The sequence below is a fragment of the Apium graveolens genome, chromosome 1, assembly GCF_009905375.1.
Source record: "Apium graveolens cultivar Ventura chromosome 1, ASM990537v1, whole genome shotgun sequence".
Classification (NCBI taxonomy): domain Eukaryota; kingdom Viridiplantae; phylum Streptophyta; class Magnoliopsida; order Apiales; family Apiaceae; genus Apium; species Apium graveolens.
The window spans coordinates 109,410,673-109,426,931 of NC_133647.1; the positions used below are offsets into that span (position 1 = coordinate 109,410,673).

Consider the following 16,259-nt stretch of genomic DNA (forward strand, 5'->3'; position numbering starts at 1 on the left):
CTTGTCTTCCTCACTACCTGAAAGGTCAGATGAAATAATAACAGGTAACGTAGATGAATCACCTAAAAAAGTATACCTCAAGTGTTCAGGTAATGGCTTGAGCTCCAAGGTAGGTGCTTCCTCTATTGATGGTTTGAGCTTTCCTTCAGCATTCTTGAGGTCAGAAGTACCAAGAGATTCAAACGGCATGTCCAGCTTTCGCTTCCAGGGAGAAGCATTCAGATATTGTAATTGCTCATTGCCATCTTCATCATCGCTGTCAAACTCCCCCACTAAGGCCTTTATCAATGCATCAGACATTAGCATGCAATCGAGTTCCGAAGTAACCGCAGAATCAATCACATCCACTTTTAAGCACTCTTCATCTTCTGTAGGGAATTTCATTGCCTTGAATACGTTGAAGGTCACATCCTGATCTTGTACCCACATAGTAAGTTCACCTTTTTGCACATCTATCAAGGTACGGCCAGTAGCCAAGAAAGGCCTTCCCAAGATTATGGGAATCTTCTTATCTTCCTCAAAATCCAGAATAACAAAATCTGCAGGAAAGAAGAGCTTATCCACCTTGACGAGCACATCCTCCACTATGCCCCTTGGGTAAGTAATGGAACGATCAGCCAATTGTAGAGACATGTATGTGGGTTTTGGATCAGGCAGATCCAACTTTTTAAAGATCGATAACGGCATCAGATTAATGCTTGCTCCCAAATCACAAAGGCACTTGTCAAAAGTCAGATTGCCAATGGTGCAAGGAATGGTGAAGCTTCCCGGATCTTTCAGTTTTGGTGGTAACTTTTGCTGCAGAACAGCGCTGCATTCTTCCGTGAGAGCAACGGTTTCAAGGTCATCCAGTTTCACCTTCCTTGAAAGAATAGTCTTCATAAACTTCGCATAACTAGGCATTTGATCCAGAGCCTCAGCGAAAGGTATATTGATGTGAAGTTTCTTGAACACCTCCAGAAATTTCCCGAACTGTCTATCCAGCTTTTGTTGCTGCAATCTCTTAGGAAAAGGTGGTGGAGGATAGAGCTGTTTCTCCCCTGTATTAGCCTCAGGAAGAGTGTGTTCAACAGTAGTCTTCCTTGGTTCCGCTGCTTTCTCCTTTTGCTTAGATTCTTCATCACTAATTTCAGCTTCTCCTTCTTTTGCCTTTTCAGCATCAGCAACTTTTTCAGACCTTAAGGTAATAGCCTTGACTTGCTCTTTAGCTTCCTTCCTGCCTGGTACTTCCGTGTCACTGGGAAGAGTGCCAGGTTGACGATTGAGCACTGCATTAGCTAATTGACCGATTTGATTTTCCAAGGTCTTGATAGAAACCTCCTGACTCTTGCATAACAGCTTAAGTTCCTCAAAATCAGCACTAGTAGGCGCAGCTGTACTTCCCTGTTGAGGATATGATTGCCTTGTAGCATACTGCTGTGGTTGCTGGAATCCAGGTGGGTTAAACTTTTTACTCACTCCTTGCTGATATGGTGGCTGAATAGCATTCTGATTATTCCCCCAGCTGAAATTTGGATGATTTCTGTTGTTAGGATGATAGGTCGCTGGCACAGGCTGTTGTTGTCCCTGATAATTATTCACATACTGAACAGATTCGTTGACAAGAGAACACTGATCCGTAGCATGAGAACCTGCACAAAGCTCACAAACCATAGCTATTTGATTAACTCCATATGTAGCCAGAGAATCAACCTTCATTGATAGCGCTTGGAGCTGGGCTGCAATAGCGGTGGCTGCATCAACTTCCAGAATACCTGCTACCTTGCCTGACGTCATCCTCTGAGTTGGGTTTTGATGCTCATTTGCAGCCATCGTCTCTATAAGATTATACGCCTCAGTATAGCTTTTAGCCCATAAGGCGCCTCCAGCTGCTGCATCGAGCATGGGCCGAGATTGGGCCCCCAAACCATTATAGAAACCAGTGATCACCATTCAATCCGGCATTCCATGATGTGGTCATTTTCTCAACATTTCCTTGTAGCGTTCCCAAGCCTCGCACATAGATTCAGTAGGTTGTTGCGCAAACTGAGTAAGAGCACTCCTCATAGCAGCAGTCTTTGCCATCGGATAAAACTTCACAAGAAACTTTTGCGCAAGATCTTGCCACGTAGTGATGGACCCAGCTGGTTCAGAATGTAACCAGTCTTTAGCCTTGTCCCTCAGTGAGAATGGGAAAAGCCTCAACTTGATAGCCTCATCAGTCACGCCATTATACTTAAAAGTGCTGCAGATCTCGACAAAATTCCTTATGTGCATGTTGGGGTCTTCAGTTGCCGCTCCTCTAAAAGAAACAGAATTCTGCACCATCTGAATAGTGTCCGGCTTGATTTCAAAGGTGTTAGCTTGAATAGTCGGATGAAGGATGCTTGACTGAATGTCATCAATTTTAGGCCAAGAAAAATCCATAAGAGCTGGATCAGCTTGAACAATACGATCTCCCATGTTTACTGGTTCTTTCTGCTCAGTTCCTGAATCCGAATCCTCAAAATCTAACTTCTCCGGAATATCAAGAACTTCGTTTGTCTCCTCAGCTGTATCTAAAGTCCTCTTGCGAGCACGAGAACGAGTTTGCATAAACGCTTGCTAAAGTACCTGAAACACAACCGGAAACAATAATTAACTACTACGTCCTAATCACTGAGTCCTAATGACCAATGATGGTAAGTACATAAACTAAACAAATATGCCGAGTCCCCGGCAGCGGCGCCAAAAACTTGTTAGGGCGAAATCACGCACTAATATTCACGCAAGTATACGCGTTCGCAAGTAATATAGAATATTTTCTAGTTCGTTCCCACAGACACTCAGACTAAATTATTGTCTAATTAAACTCACTCACCAACGTATGATTACTTCTCAATGTTAAGACACTAACACTTAAGATTGTTGATTAAATATTAACTACAATTAACTACTTAATTAATCACTTACTTAAAACTTCAAATTATCAATAATAAAACACTCATGAGATCACAACTTCATTATTACTTCCTTCAATAGCCATTGTTATTACCTTTAGCATGTGACAGTGATGATATTAATCGAATAACACGAAACTGATAAAAGTCAACTTTCATTGTACTAATACCATTCTACCAAGCATCCACAATTAAGATAGAAGTTGAATAGTCATCAATTATGTTGAGTTCCTATATGTCTACAGAAATTGACAACACAACGATTTAAGCACAAGTTATTCCTTTTGATTATATAGGACAAATAAAACTGTTAGAGTTACCCACTAATCATGCACAACGTACATGAACCTATGCTAGCATGGCAAGTTCTAAATCTCAAGATCCACCGTCGCTTCACAAGAGATTAACACCCTATCTTATATGTTCGCGACGCACATAAGACGAATACGCACAACCAATACTAGATATCATACAATCATCACACACTAAAGTATTAAACAATTAACTAAAGAATTCCATAATAAATCCGTTGCAACCCCATGATCACGATTAGCCCATAATAGCACTTATCGTCATCATGGGTTCATATGAAATCATGATAAACAAACACAAGAAAATAATAACTAAACTAATTATATTAAAACAGAGTACGTCACAAGAGTAAATAAGTTCAAAGCAAGAAAACTAGCATCCAACGTTATAACGAAACAAGAATCACAAGAAAATATGCTTCCTCTTCATTGCGGTGTGCTAAATCGGTCTTCTTCTTTATCCCCTTTGCTCCTTGCGTAATACTACTATCTTCTTCAATCCATACTTGTGAAAATGTCTCAAATCTACTTATATAATAGTCCCATAAAACTCAGATTACATAGAAGTGGAAACCAAACAGAAGTAGAAGTCCTGAAATAATATATCTTTTTTCCCGACCCTGCGCGGCCGCTCAGCATAGCTGAGCGGGCGCTCAGCTTGCTGCGCGGCCGCTCAGCATTGCTGAGCGGCCGCTCAGACCCCTACTGGAAAATGGTCTGTTTTTACTCCGTTTCTTCGCCGTAATCTGTCCATTTCTTTCCTCTCGCAATGGTGAACACATGCCAAGGCTTATTCTTGATGATTCCTCCCCCGAAATGCAACTAATACCCTGAAATGCATAAACACTAGAAAAACGCATCAAATACATAAAATACTTGATTTCAAGACACCAATTTAAGCCATTTTAAGACGTTCTAAGTGGTATAAAATGCCACTTATCAGCTGATACTCAACAAGTTATGCTTGAGTCCATCCACTAGGGCAACTTCCTCTATGATGACATTATCCTTTGAAATCAAGCCATATCCCACAGTATAACCCTTGCTGTCATCTCCAAAAGTAATACTTGGGCCAACTTTCTCCTTGAACTCGGTGAGCAGGTTAGAATCTCCAGTCATGTGCCTTGAGCAACCACTATCCAAATACCAAAGATTATTTTTATTTCCCTGCACACAACAAAATCAAATCAAGTTGATTTTGGTACCCAAGTTTCCTTGGGTCCTGTTTTGTTAGCCTTCTTCTTAGGTTTCTTAGGCTTGTCCTTATTTGACTTAGGCTTTTGAAATTCATCTTTAGTCAACTAAGTAGAGTCCTTAAAACCATTCATCATTGCAGAACTATCATGCACAGGCTGGTTAACATGGAAAGGCATATTTTTTGCAAACATGTTATTCCAATATGGCATGCTAAATGGAATTTGTGGCATACTAAATGTAGCATAGTAAGGATTTTGTGCAAATTGCATATTAGCAAATTGTGCATTCAAATTATGTGCATGCATAACATTCACAGACATTGTAGGCATACTGGAAAATGAATGAGGTGCAGACATGGGAGCAGGCTTAGCAAGTTTGCAATTAACAGATAAATGATTAACACTACCACACTTCACACAGATTTTTCTATGTACATATTTATCAGGTGTGTAGTTGTTATATTTGTTAATTCCTACTTTCCCATTTCTATTGTTTTTGCTTTTTGATTCTATTTTAATCTTATTTTCTCCAATCGGTCATTCAATTGCTTGATTGATAGATGCCCTACATTGACTTTCTTGTTCTTTTTCACTTGACTTGTCTCTCCTTGAATAAAGTTTTTGGAAACTGATCCATATTTCTCATTTAAGTTAGCTAGCTGGGATTTACTAACTGGATTTCTTTCACTCAACGGATGTGGTTCCTTGTCTCTCGACGGATAATCCTTTTGATCATTTGACGAATAACATTCATCATCGTCAAATCTGCATCCGTTGAAAGTCCTTCTTCCAAGTGGGAATTCAGTTTCTTCTTGCTCTTTTTCCAGGCTGCATCACAGAAGGATTCTATACCTTAAACCTTAGTAATTTGAGCATGGATATCTCTAGATGATTTCCATGCTTTGATTACTTCATGTTCTTGTTCAAGTTGCTTTCTTAAAATTTCCTCTTTCTTTAAGGATTCAGTTAGTTCCTCTTCGGCAGTCTTGCATTTTATCTACATTTTCTCAAACTCAATAAATTGAGTTTCTAACACATTGTTTCTTTCACTTAAAAATAGATTGTTCTTCTTAATTTTAGTGTTTTCTTTAGTGAGAGATTTGAGAGTATGTAACGCCCCCAAATCCGGGGTCAGAGGATTTGGTTGTCACTATGAAACCTCAATCCAAATCAACCTAATTAATCAATAAATAAATTCCAGCGGAAGATATTTATCATAAATGACCCCACACTAATCCAAGATCTTTAAGGTTACAGTTCTAGAAACAAGATATCCAAATTCCATAAATAATTTTTCGTTTTCTTTTAAAATTGTTTTCAACAATTCTCAACTCAAAACATAACCCGCAAGTATCAATTCGAAAAGATGTATACTAGGCCCAACTATAAAATAAAACAATTATAATATAATATAATACAAACAACTTTACACAATAAAACTTACACTAGATCGCAAACCCTGGACCAACCACCTTCCAAAAGCTTCTTCGTTGCTTCCTCGAATTTCGCAGCTAAACAGCGCAAGCTAATCCTCACTGGAGGTTAAATTTGAAAACAGGCAAGTATGAGCGAAAGAAATGCTCAGCAAGATCATTATAGCGAATATAGGGTCATTTTGATATAAAACCGACATCTGCATTAGAGCAGAACATTTAAAATCATAATTGCTGAATCATAAAATTTTAGTTGAGGAACCCCATAATTGATTCCTTAATTGTATTCAAAACCATTTTGATATTTTTTAGCGAAATGTTTCAGCAATACTTTGAATCATAACGAGTATAGAACTAGTAAAACAGTGTTTACGGAAATATCGTAAACCACAATAACATGAAACAATGATTATGAATTGAATCATAAATTTTACTCAAAACTGAACTCTTGAAATTAATACTTATTTTGCTGTTATATCAAATTAGATATCAATACGAACTTTGATGCTCACAACATTCTATACTGCAGTCAACATCAATCATCTATACTAATACCACCTTTGATATTTAACAACGACATAAGTATCAGCATAAATCAGAAACTGAATCAAAACCATATTTTTCGTTTATTCCAAAATAGAAATAGTTGATAAATCATTTATTCTATGATTATCAAAAAAACAATAAAGAAAACAATATTTTAGATTAGAACCAATAACATTTCATGCTGTTACCAATGATCAGTCGCGAAACAACGCCGGTATCCCGCAACTATTCCGTAAATATAGGTACTACGCGTATCCCGAAGACATAGGGTACCTATAGGGCTCCAGAAAAGGCATAACTACCCTTGAAAGATATTACAGCTGGACCGATATCTCGATCACCTACGCTGTAACCAATAACAAGTAACCAGTAACCATTCCAATCTTAAAAACCTTTTTATTGAAAAAGGAGCCGAATCCTTCGACATCCTAAATATTTTATTCCCCCAATTCACTTGGGCAGGAATACTCGCAACAAAATCATCTTTCTCAAAATCTAAAACATTTATAAATCCAGTAATTTGATAAGTAAAATCAATTAGCTATTCTGAACATAGAATAGCAGCAGAAGAATACTTGCATAAAAAGAATCATTTAATTCAGCGATATGTAAAATATTTATCTATCTTGAACTGAGAATAGGGAAAGCAATACTTGCATGATAAGATTTAAAATAAATATCACTTGAACAATAAGTGATGATAGGGATACGTGCATAATTAATTCGAAATAAACATCACTTGAATGATAAGTGAAGTCAGGGGTACTTGCCTTTGGGATTTAGTAGTTAGTCACACTCGCAAAGACGCATCTATTCTAACATTCTGTCTTAAAATATCATCGTCTTTCTTTTCAACACTTCACCGATATACTGCTCATGCGATTGCTAGAAGCCAGATATCCAATGCCATTCCATCTTACTCTTTATCCAACGTCTTGTCCCGATCACCTCGAGAGATCTGCATCTATAATTAAAATATAGAACTTTAATCATCTAATTGATAATCACTCGACGAACTGCGCATCAAAACCCTATTGTCTACCCATACGATAACCCGCACATACAGAAGACAGTCAAACATAAGACATTTGACTCACATATGCATGTAATTCACATAACACGTAAACACATAACTCACGTATCACATAATTCATATAACACATGTCTCGGTTCGTCTAAAGGGTTGACTCAGTACATTTAAAACTGAAATCGGGTCAATAACGTTATTTATCGATCAGATACCGACTCAAAATAACTTGCAAATCAAACGACCTTTCAAAACAAAAGAAATTTGGTCTCAGAAGTATTTTTATTGAAATCGGAATATCTTTCTGAGTATAGAGGCGTTCATTTCATATTAAACGGACGAACGGTTTATTTATAAAAATATCTTGTCCCAACACGTAATTAGGTTTCGTAAAAAATTATTTATATATCCTCGTTCGAAGTCTCCGATAATTATTGGTTACGTTCCCGTATTTTCAGAATTTATTTCACGAAAATCGGGCAGCGTCTCCTTTGTTTATCGGCATACCCATCGAACGTCCCGACGTCAAATCAATCACAACATAATTACCAAAAATCCAATTGTCCAAGTCTCATCCACCAATTCAACCAACAGTGACAATTCGCAATTCACATACACCAATCGAATATAATTATTAATCGTTGTTATCCGTATTTTTTTATGTTTTAATCGCATTTTATAATTTTATTCGTAATTTATATTTTAAATTGTAGGAATCAGATCGAATCATCATAGTCCACTGTCGGCTCGCCGAAGCTCATCGCCGACGGCGATAAAATTCACGGGTTTTCGACTATATCGAACATCCTTCGCGAATTTCATCAATTAATTACTATAATTCCCGCACTAAAATCTTTTTATTTCACAGAAATTAATTAACTTATTTTCCTGCAGAGATTAAAGAATTGAGTCAATAAAATTTTCCAAAAATTCAAGATTTCGATTGACTTGAATTGAATCAGGAAAATCAACCAGGCAAACAACACAGGAAACAGGCACGGCACAGGGGGGTCGCCTTGGCGAAAACCCGGCGGCAACCGGAGAATCAAACCACACAAAATACAGGCACAGCCCTGCGTAACACACACACACACAAGCACACACACACACACACAATTTCAGGCACACACAAGACGTATACATATAGCAAGTATATATACAAACATGAAGAAATTGGAGAATAAACAGGGGAAAAGAGGCGGTGATTTCGCCGGAAAAAGAAACAAGACAGCGGCGGCTTACCGGAAAATGGAGGGAAAAGAAAGGCCGAGGAACAATAGGAGGAAAAGAAGAGAGAAACCAAGATAATCGAGAGGAGAGATTGTGAAAAGAGAGAGAAGGGATCGATTAACAGAGAGTGGGAGAGACATGAACTGAAAAGAAATAAAACGGGTTGAACCCGATTAACAAACCCTTGCCCCCCTTTTTATTATTTATCATATAAACCTCGCAATAAAATTTTTATCTAACCCGCAATTTAGTTAACGATACAATACACAATTAATATAAATTAAAATAAATCCCAACTAGATTTCAAAATATCTGAACTACATAAAACTAGTCAAATAAAATTTTCGCAAGTTTCAAAATAATTACTAAAATGAAATTCCGCTTTTATCTATTAAACGAATCGATACGCAGGTGAAATAAATCCAAAAAATCTCCAAAATAATTTTAAAACTCCCGGAATATTCCAAACTTAATAAAATATAAACCCCAAAATTTTCGAAGAATTCTGAAATTAAGTAATGATTTTATAATTAAATGAAATCAGAAAATCATTTAAAGATAAATAATCAATAAAATATTGATTTCTAAATTTTATAAACTCCTAAAAATAATAAATAAGATTATGAAGTAATAAAAATGATCTTAGAGATAATCCAAATATTTATGAAAGTAATTCTTTAACAAAATCACTTTTAATTATAAAAAAACAAAACAACACAACTAATTACACAAATGATACTCGAACACCAATAATCTCACCCAATTAATAAAAATATTAACAAAAATAATATTCAGCTGAAATAAATAGATTATTTAGTCGCTAAGTAACTATATAATGATACAATTTAATACCCGATATGAATAATTATCAAAACTGGACTTCCTATAAAATACTTTATACAGAAATAAAGTAATATTATCTAACCTTCAGAGAATTCGTATTTTTATCGATCTACAAAATGATTAGCGTATCAAAATTTTTAAGCTGGGACTCTTATAGGTTAAACCGTAATCCGGATTAAAAAAGTCAAAACACGAAAAATGTCCAGAATTACCGGATTAGGTTAGTAAGGAGTTTTTGGAAGAGTTTCGGGTTGTTAAAACGCAAAAACGGTTGAGGTCGGACGATTCCCGGCTTTATAAAATAATTTTATAATTATTCAGAAAATAATTAAAAATCCATAAATCATTATAAAATCATCTAACAGTCCAAAAATTACCAGAAAAATATCGCATTTATCTATATTTCATTCTGAGGACATAAAAATTAAAATACTCAAATAATATCACATATAAACATCCAAAACATCAATTCCAATTAGCAGATAATTCACCAAAAATTCACATAAACTCACATAAACAATTCCAAATAATTATAATAATAAAATTTGAAAATATGGGATATTACAATCTACCCCCTTATAAGGATTCCGTCCTCGGAATCAGCAGAAGAGAGCACTAGGGATCTCATCACCAACTTTCATTTCCAAATAACCTCAATTTTCCATAATCTCAAATAAATATTGTATTCCTTGTATAATAAAACTTTTACAGGAGCTTCGTCTTGCACTACTGTTCCATCCACATCCTTTGAACAATTCTTCAATAGAATCACTTTTTACCGATTGCGAGAAAGAAGAATAAAGAGAAAGATAGAGAAAAAGAAAAAGAAAGAGAGATAGAGATAAATAGAGAGAGAAATAAAGAAACGGACTAGCTTCGTTATACGTCACTGATATTTTAATTGCATTGCAGTCCACTACCGCTATTGATAATCCCATCACATAGCCCTGCCTTGACTTGACAAGGATAACTCAGCTTGACTTGATTGGCATACCTTCGAATATTTGGAATGATAAAATCATAGAGTTTCAAAGAAAAAAGAATTTCATATCAAAACGGGGCAAAAATATGAACTTGAGAAAAAGTATTTTTGAAATAAAATAATAACTAAGAGATCAATATGATCAAGTGAACTTGGTATTGCGTGCCCAAATTAAGACACTACTAAAGGTTTTTAACCTTCATATATTCTGAATACACACAAGTGATGGTGTCCCATCCAACTCCTATCACACAGACAGGTATACCTTGTGTCCCCTATGATAAGGTTGTTCATCTCAGTCAGAGTAAAAGAATATGAAAGGAATTCAAAATCAAATGAATAAAGCTGAAAAGATTTCAAAGATGATATTTCTAGAGGAAATGAAATCCAGAAAACAAGATTCTGGCACAAAATGATTAAACGAGTGTTAGGGAATATATCGTCTAACTGATACCTCTTTTTTGAGAGATGATAAAAGAATTTATAGAAAAAGAAGGTATTTCCAAGGTCTTAATATTTGTCTTCTATTTGAACTCCTCTCTTGACTCGCCATCCGATTCTAAATACTTCTTCACGTTCTAAGGATATCGATAATCTTCATCGTCGTCAAATCGTAGTAGCCCTCGAAAGGTAAGCTAATCCTCACTGGAGGTTAAATTTGAAAACAGGCAAGTATGAGCGAAAGAAATGCCCAGCAAGATCATTATAGAGAATATAGGGTCGTTTTGATATAAAACCGACATCTGCATTAGAGCAGAAAATTTAAAATCATAATTGCTAAATCATAAAATTTTAGTTGAGGAACCCCAACATTGATTCCTAATTGTATTCAAAACCATTTTGATATTTGAGCGAAATGTTTCAGCAATACTTTGAATCATAACGAGAATAAAACTTGTAAAACAGTGTGTACGGAAATATCGTAAACCACAATAACATGAAACAATGATTATGAATTGAATCATAAACTTTACTCAAAACTGAACTCTTGAAATATATACTAATTTTGCTATCATATCAAATTAGATATCAATACGAACTTTGATGCTCACAACATTCTTTACTGAAGTCAACATCAATCATCTATACTAATACCACCTTTGATATTTAACAACAACGTAAGTATCAGCATAAATCAGAAACTGAATCAAAACCACATTTTTCCTTTATTCCAAAACAGAAATAGTTGATAAATTATTTATTCTATGATTATCAAAACAATAAAGAAAACAATATTTTAGATTGGAACAAATAACATTTCATGCTGTTCCCGATGATCAGTTGTGAAACAACACCGGTATCCCGCAGCCATACCGTAAATATAGTTATTACCCGTATCCCAAAGATATACGGTACCTATAGGGCGCCAGAAATGGTATAACTAGCCTTGAAAGATATTACAGCTGGACCGATATCTCGATCACCTACGCTGTAACCAATAACCAGTAACCAGTAACCATTCAATCTTAAAAACCTTTTTATTGAAAAAGGAGCCGAATCCTTCGACATCCTAAATAATTTTTATTCCCCCATTCACTTGGGCAGGAATACTCGCAACAAAATCATCTTTGTCAAAATCTAAAACATTTATAAATCTAGTAATTTGATAATAAAATCACTTAGCTATTCTGAACATAGAATAACAACAGAAGAATACTTGCACAAAGAGAATCATTTAATTCAGCGATATGTAAAACATTTATCTATCTTGAACTGAGAATAGGGAAAGCAATACTTGCATGATAAGATTTAAAATAAATATCACTTGAACAATAAGTGATGATAGGGATACTTGCATAATTAATTCGAAATAAACATCACTTGAACGATAAGTGAAGTCAGGGGTACTTGCCTTTGGGATTTAGTAATTAGTCACACTCGCAAAGACGCATCTATTCTGACATTCTGTCTTAAAATATCACCGTCTTTCTTTTTAACACTTCACCGATATGCTGCTCATGGGATTGCTAGAAGCCAGATATCCAATGCCATTTCATCTTACTATTTATCCAACGTCTTGTCCCGATCAACTCGAGAGATCCGCATCTATAATTAAAATATAGAACTTTAATCGTCTAATCGATAATCACTCGACGAACTGCGCATCAAAACCCTATTGTCTACCCATACGATAACTCGCACATACAGAAGACAGTCAAACATAAGACATTTGACTCACATATGCACATAATTAACATAACACGTAAACACATAACTCACGTATCACATAATTTATATAACACATGTCTCGGTTCGTCAAAAGGGTCGATTCAGTACATTTAAAACTGAAATCGGGCCAATAACATTATTTATCGATCAGATACCGACTTAGAATAACATGCAAATCAAACGACCTTTCAATACAAAAGAAATTTGGTCTCAGAAGTATTTTTATTGAAATCGGAATATCTTTCTGAGTATAGAGGCGTTCCTTTCGTATTAAACGGACGAACGGTTTATTTATAAAAATATCTTGTCCCAACACATGATTAGGTTTCGTAAAAATTTAATTACACATCCTCGTTCGACGTCTCTGATAATTATAGGTTACGTTCCCGTATTTTTGGAATTTATTTCCCGAAAATCGGGCAGTGTCTCCTTTGTTTATCGGCCTACCCGTCGAACATCCCGACATCAAATCAATCACAACACAATTACCAAAAATCCAATTGTCCAAGTCTCATCCACCAATTCAACCAACAGTGACAATTCGCAATTCACATACACCAATCGAATATACTTATTAATCGTTGTTATCCGTATTTTTTTACGTTTTAATTGCATTTTATAATTTCATTCGTAATTTGTATTTTAAATTGTAGGACTCAGATCGAATCATCATAGTCCACCGTCGGCTCGCCGAAGCTCATCGCCGACGGCGATAAAATTCACGGGTTTTCGACTATACCGAACATCCTTCGCGAATTTTATCAATTAATTATTATAATTCCCGCACCAAAATCTTTTTATTTCACAGAAATTAATCAACTTATTTGCTTGCAGAGATTAAAGAATTGAGTCAATAAAATTTTCCAAAAATTCAAGATTTCGATTGACTTGAATTGAATCAGGCAACTCAACCAGGCAAACAACACAGGCAACATGCGTGTTCGCGCTGCGGCACGACACAGGGGGGTCTCCTCTCCGAAAACTCGGCGGCAACCGGAGAATCGAACCACACAAAATACAGGCACAGCCCTGCGTAACACACACACACAAGCACACATACACACACACAATTTCACGCACACACACAAGACATATACATACAACAAGTATATATACAAACATGAAGAAATCGGAGAATAAACAGGGGAAAAGAGGCGGTGATTTCGCCGGAAAAAGAAACAAGACAGCGGCGGCTTACCGAAAAATGGAGGGAAAAGAAAGGCCGAGGAACAATAGGAGGAAAAGAAGAGAGAAACCAAGAGAATAGAGAGGAGAGATTGTGAAAAGAGAGAGAAGGGATCAATTAACAGAGAGTGGGAGAGACATGAACTGAAAAGAAATAAAATGGGTTGAACCCGATTAACAAAGCCTTGCCCCCCTTTTATTATTTATCATATAAACCTCGCAATAAAAATTTTATATGACCCGCAATTTAGTTAACGATACAATACACAATTAATATAAATTAAAATAAATACCAACTAGATTTCAAAATATCCGAACTACATAAAACTAGTCAAATAAAATTTTCGTAAATTTTAAAATAATTACTAAAATGGAATTCTGCTTTTATCTATTAAACGAATCGATATGCAGGTGAAATAAATCCTAAAAATCTCCAAAATAATTTTAAAACTCCAGGAATATTCCAAACTTAATAAAATATAAACTCCAAAATTTTCGAAGAATTCTGAAATTAAGTAATGATTTTATAATTAAATCAAATCAGAAAATCATTTAAAGATAAATAATCAATAAAATATTGATTTCTAAATTTTATAAACTCCTAAAAATAATAAATAAGATTATGAAGCAATAAAAATGATTTTAGAGATAATCCAAATATTTATGAAAGTAATTCTTTAACAAAATCACTTTTAATTATAAAAAAACAAAACAACACAACTAATTACATAAACGATACTCGAACCCCAATAATCTCACCTAATTAATAAAAATATTTACAAAAACAATATCCAGCTGAAAGAACCCATACACATAGTTTATTTACTTAATAATTCAATAATTACATTTACATATCAGATCCGAAAATAGATTATTTAGTCGCTAAGTAACTATATAACGATACAATTTAATACCCGATATGGATAATTATCAAAACTGGACTTCCTATAAAATACTCTATATAGAAATAAAGTAATATTATCTCACCTTCCGAGAATTCGGATTTTTATTGATCTACATAATGATTAGCATATCAAAAATTTTACGCCGGGACTCGTACAGGTCAAACCGTAATCCGGATTGAAAAAGTCAAAAGACGGAAAATGCCCGAAATTATCGGATTAGGTTAAGAAGGAGTTTTCAGAAGAGTTTCGGGTTGTAAAAACACAAAAACGGTTGAGGTCGGACGATTCCCGGCTTTATAAAATAATTTTATAATTATTCAGAAAAAAATTAAAAATTCATAAATCATTATAAAATCATCTAACAGTCCAAAAGTTACCTATAAAAATATCATATTTATCTATATTTCATTTTGAGCACATAAAAATTAAAATACTCAAATAATATCACATATAAACATCTAAAACATCAATTCCAATTACCATATAATTCACCAAAAATTCACATAAACTCACATAAAAAATTCCAAATAATTATAATAATAATATTTGAAAATTTGGGATATTACAGAGTAACTAGCAGATGATATAATTCAATAGGCATGTCATTCATAGCATCATTACACTGAACTTTAGACAAATGTGCTAGATTAGTGGTGATTACCTGATTACTTGAAAAACTAACCTCTGTTTCATCTGATTTATCCATTAGAGCTAGATTGACATAGCTTGTATCATCATCCTCTTCTAATCCATCTGCAGACCAGTCATTTTCATGTGTGATGATAGCCCTTTCCTTTTGTTGGAGCAACTCAAATATTTCTGTTTATAATCCACAGGCTCAAACTTCTTTTTACCAGAATCAGACTTTCTGCATTTACTAGAAAAATGACCTGCCAAGCCACACTTGAAACACTTGAATTTAGACTGGTCAACCATGTTTCTGTTTGACTTGGATGCCCCAAAATTCTTCTTGAATTTGAGCTTGGCAAACCTCCTAAATAGAAAAGCTAGATGCTCATCTATGTCATCCATGTCATCTTGACTAAGATGTTCTTCATGTTCAACTACTAGCCCTTTTCCCTTGCCTTCACAAACTCTAGGATTTTGTGCAGATTCAACAGCTTCAACCTTTATCTCCTTCTCCTTCTTCCTGCTTAGCAACCAATTCAATGGATCCTCCTTTCTTTCTTTCTTTCTCCATCTTCTCATCTTGCTCTATTTCAAGCTTATAGGTCTTTAGAATCCTATACAGTCTGTCCAAGGTAAATTTCTTGTAATCTTGAGAATTTCTTAAAGAGACTATCATAGGTTTCCATTCCTTTGGTAGAGATCTTAGAATTTGAGGTTTGAGTCTTTTGTCTGATAGACTCTTCTATGCAATTTTAGAGAATTTAGTAGTTTTTGAAATCTACTAAATATGTCAGTGAGTCACTCACATTCTTCACAATAAAAATGCTCATATTGTTGAATCAAAAGTTGCATTTTATTTTCCCTTACTTGCTCAGTTCCATCAC

The 16,259-nt window shown here is 35.0% G+C and overlaps 1 non-coding gene across 1 annotated transcript; it reads left to right on the forward strand.

Annotated features, from left to right (window-relative positions):
- Positions 1-1,942: 1,942 nt before the first annotated feature.
- Positions 1,943-2,049, forward strand: LOC141679858 (small nucleolar RNA R71). The gene has a single exon (XR_012558197.1). It is a non-coding gene; the product is annotated as a small nucleolar RNA R71 (small nucleolar RNA).
- The last annotated feature ends 14,210 nt before the right edge of the window (positions 2,050-16,259 follow it).